This window comes from Microtus oregoni, unplaced genomic scaffold (genome assembly GCF_018167655.1).
Source record: "Microtus oregoni isolate MIOR12 unplaced genomic scaffold, Mior012 000079F_008, whole genome shotgun sequence".
Lineage (NCBI taxonomy): Eukaryota > Metazoa > Chordata > Mammalia > Rodentia > Cricetidae > Microtus > Microtus oregoni.
Genome location: NW_024544160.1, coordinates 170573 through 175023, shown reverse-complemented (window position 1 = coordinate 175023; position 4451 = coordinate 170573). Strand labels below are relative to the sequence as shown.

General features: G+C 41.9%; 2 pseudogenes; one reads left to right on the top strand and one right to left on the bottom strand.

The window, feature by feature from the left end:
• Positions 1–1495: 1495 nt before the first annotated feature.
• On the bottom strand, positions 1496–3139 carry LOC121441574 (annotated as a pseudogene).
• Positions 3140–3265: 126 nt separating this feature from the next.
• LOC121441575 lies at positions 3266–3994 on the top strand (annotated as a pseudogene).
• The last annotated feature ends 457 nt before the right edge of the window (positions 3995–4451 follow it).

Genomic DNA, 4451 nt, shown 5'->3' with positions numbered 1-4451 from the left:
CTAAGGAGGTTGAGCATGACCTTAAGTGTCTTTTGGCTATTTGAACTTCTTCTGTTGAGAGACATGTTCCCAACTAGGTCCTTGGGCAGCTGAGAAGAGAGAGCCTGAAATGGACCGATCCTATAGCCATACTAACGAATATCTTGCATATCACGATAGAACCTTTATCTGGCGATGGATGGAGATAGAGACAGAGACCCACATTGGAGCAATGGACTGAGCTCCCAAGGTCCAAATGAGGAACAGAAGGATGGAGAATATGAGCAAGGAAGTCAAGACCACAAGGGGGGCACCCACCCACTGAGATGGTGGGGCTGATCTATTGGGAGCTCACCAAGGCCAGCTGGACTGGTACTGAAAATGCATGGGATAAAACCAGACTCACTGAATATGGTGGACAATGAGGGCTGCTGAGAAGCCAAGGACAATGGCACTGAGTTTTGACCCTACTGCATGTACTGGCTTTGTGAGAGCCTAGCCGGTTTGGATGCTCACCTTCCTAGACCTGGATGGAGGGGGGAGGACCTTGGACTGCCCACAAGGCAGGGAACCCTGACTGCTCTTTGGACTGGAGAGGGAGGGGGGAGGGGAGGGAGGCATTGAGAGTGGGGGGAGGGGGATGGAAATGGGAGGCGGGGAGGAGGCAGAAATTTTTAATTTAAAAAGATTAATAAAAATAAAATAAAATAATTAATTTAAAAAGCCGATCTTTATTAGCACCATGTAGGCTTAAATACACTGCAGACAATGGCCAACAGGTGAAAATCCCATCCTTTGATCCTCTAAGCTAGTCACAGCTTCTAGTAACTTTAATTAGAAGGTTCTAGGAGGGAAGAGTAGCTGAAGACCTAGGACTCATTAATCCCAACATCCAGCTGAAGGCCAGGACTTAATTGGTTCCAACATCTCCCCCCTAATTTTTTTTTTTTTATAAAACAGAAGACCCTCCTGTCTTAGGTCCAACAGGCTTGAACCTGAATGTACTTTAGAGCCAAAGCTCAAAGGGGTGGAGAGTGCAACCTACTGGTAATAAGGTATACTACATACTGGGATATAAAAAAGGCATGGTGAAAAATGTACCTTTTACTAAAGCTTATGCAAGTCTCTTGGTCCATAAAAACTAAGTTAAGATTTGTGTCTTCTAGCTTAACCTGAACACCAGCCACATATCTATTTTTTGACCATTTAATCAAAACCAATCAAAAACCAACCAAAAGGGTGTGTGTGTGAGAGAGATACAGCTGGAAACGGTGATTTCCAACAATTTGTACATTTTGATGTTTTCTGTTTTCCTGTGGCTTCTGCGATTCAGATCAGCACTTGCAGGTAATGGGGTTTTGAATAGATCACCTGGTATGAAAAGTTTTCCCAAGAAACCACAAAAGAATATTCATTTTATCCTTGCTTTTCTTTCCTTTTTTTTTTCCCTTTTGTTTTGTTTTTTCAACTTTTTGCCGCATTCAAGTCAGTTTAAGTCCTAGCAAAAAGATGGTAGTTAGGACACCATGGTTGCTGTGGACAATGCGACACTGGTAGAATTTGTGCTGGCGTTCGTGTAACTTCCCTCGCTGTTTGTGATTGACTGGTTGATGGTCACTTGGCTTGAGTTGGCTCTGAGGATCGCTCCTTCTGTGCTGTAGTGTGGTCTCGGCCCTGGTTCTGGTGTGTAGGTAAAGATAAGGCTAGTAGAATAAATGATTCCATCAATACGGACCAAAGTTACTGGAACCTGGACTGGCTGACGGACCCATCTCCAACCTTCTCGGAATGCAGAAATGTCTGGGACCACACAGAGCATGTTCTCTCCGCATCTGTACATTGTTTCTGCTTCTACATCCCCAAACCATACTTGTAAATTTGGAGTAAAATTCTGTCCTCTAAGTTCAAGAATTGCTACGTCCCCGCTGCCATTCAACTGAAGATTTTCTATGACAGGCACAGGAGTGACTGGGGCAAGGACAGGGCCCATTTCCTCATAGAATGTATACTATGCCTTATCTGTGCTAATAATTTTCCAGCAAGCTCCATCATTTATCATTTCTTTATTTGGTTCTTTCGGACATGGAGTGGCCTGAAATTGGATTATTCTTTCTTGAGAAAGGCACAAGTACATTTTTTCAGTATCTTTAAGGTAAAATGCACTTTTGTGGAGTTGTGATACAGGGCCATGTGCATCCAGTAATGCTGTCTGCTTATCAACTTTTCTAATTATCAATCTTGGGAATGCCATGCCAGTCACTGAGCACACAAGTTTGACAGTCTGGCCATAGTGGATGTATAACCATCTCGGACTGAGAACTCCTCTCCTTCTGACTCATCGTCATCCAAGAGATGCATATAAAATGCTCCCCACTGTTGTGATTTGTACTCTCTCTCTAATTCTCTTGCTGACAGAACGTTAGAGGGATTTGTTGGCCACGTGTGCACATTCTGAGAACAAGCTACTCAACTGTCTGCCAATAATGGGAAGAATCTACATTGTAGAAGAGAGTGTTGGCCAATATATTTGTGCATGGAATTTTTCTCCTTCTACCTGCAGGTATCTGGTACTTACTCTCTGGGATCTAAGCCGATTAAACAAAGCCACCTTTGTTCCTGAGGCAACGCACAAGTCAGCATTTTTCAATGACTGCTTTTTGGAAGGTTTGGAAATGACTTTTATCCACTTGCTGACAAACACAGCAATGTCATCACTGTTGCCATAGAACATTTTTACAGACAACCTGAAATGGTTTCTCTTGTCTGAATCAGGTATGTACGATGTTTTAGCTGTGGAGTAGTTCTTCCCTTCCAAGTTTAGCCACTGCATTTCTTGACCAGTGTTTCTTATTCCAATATAGTCACAGGGTTGTGACTCTTGTTCTGAACAACCATCTCTTTCCATTTGTTCTTTTTCTTCCAACCACTGCCCATAAGATACACACACGGAGGAGGGCAAAAAAATCGTTTTTTCCTTTCCATATGACTTCTGGGCAACTTTTGAGTGAAGAATGAGTACTGTTTGATCCCCTCGTTCTTTTAAATAATTTTGCATAGCTTCTCTAGTGAGTTGCTTAGGTGGAGGCCGCTCCAAAAACCTCCCCAGCGATGGAGCATGCGCAGGCCGCTCCTCCGCGGGTGAGCCCTCCATGTAGTCCATTGACTGTAGAAGCAGGACCTAGTGGCATCTGACCCTTGAGGGCAGCTATTTGTACTCTCTCTCGAATTCTCTTGCTGACAGACGTTCGAGGGATTTGTTGGCCACGCGTGCACATTCTGAGAACAAGCTACTGAACTGTCTGCCAATAATGGAAAGAATCTACATTGTAGAAGAGAGTGTTGGCCAATATATTTCAAGCATCAGTCTCCAGGGAAAATCTCTTGTCTCTGGTCTTTTGATAGGACAGTGTTCTTCACAAAAGGATTATGTGATTCCTGCCACTAGAACACCACCAAAAGAGGAACACAATGAGAACCTCAAGCATCCCAATGGTAAGTTGGATACCTTGGATGAAGAATGGGCCACAGAACATGTCAGCCAGTTATACAGAATGCTCCCTGGAGGACTTCTGGTTCTTGGAATATTTATTATTACAACTTTAGAACTAGCAGATGATTTTCAAAATGCCCTGCACAGATTAATATTTTCTGTGGAAAAATCTATGAATAGAAAAAGACTATGGAATGTCACAGAGGAAGAGGTCTCAGAACGAGAAATACTTCACATATCTTCTTATACATAAAAATTGTCTTGTCGAAATTATGATGTCCATGATCCAAAGAGTTCAGCAAGACCTGCAGATTGGAAGTATCAAAATCGAGTATCTACCTCCTGGCTGTATCTAGAGTGTACTGTTCACATTAATATCCACATCCCACTGTCGGCTACTTCTGTCAATTATTCTCTGGGAATAAAGATACAAAGAGTAGACTTGTATGCTGGGCCAAGTAAATAGAAAATGGTGTTTATTTGATTAAAGGATAAGTTAAAGATGAAGATTGTGACCTATTATAATGAGAATATTAGTGATAAGACTGTAGATACAAACAATCCACAAACCTTGTAGATTTCATACTATCACTGGTTGTGCCAGATTTTATTGTCCAAAGATATCAGTTTCACCCAAATGTTCTTGCATTCATTGAGGTTGACATTGAATCAGGGTGATCAAGTAATCTAAGCCATTGAGAGGTATAGACTATGTCATATGCTCTGTGTGTTCAGACAAGCAGTGATGTAAGATCAAGAGAGTTAGGTAAAAGGATTCTCTATGACATCTAAAATTGAGTAAAAGCAGGACGTTCAATTCTGATAAACTCATAGAACCCCAGTTAACCGTGTAAGAATTCTGACTTTCTAAAGATTACCATATTTGAGGCATTCTGAACCATATCACATGGAGAAGCTACATCAGATGATTTTTTCTTTTTTTTGGATACTGACCTCAATTGGTAGTCAAACCCAGACATCA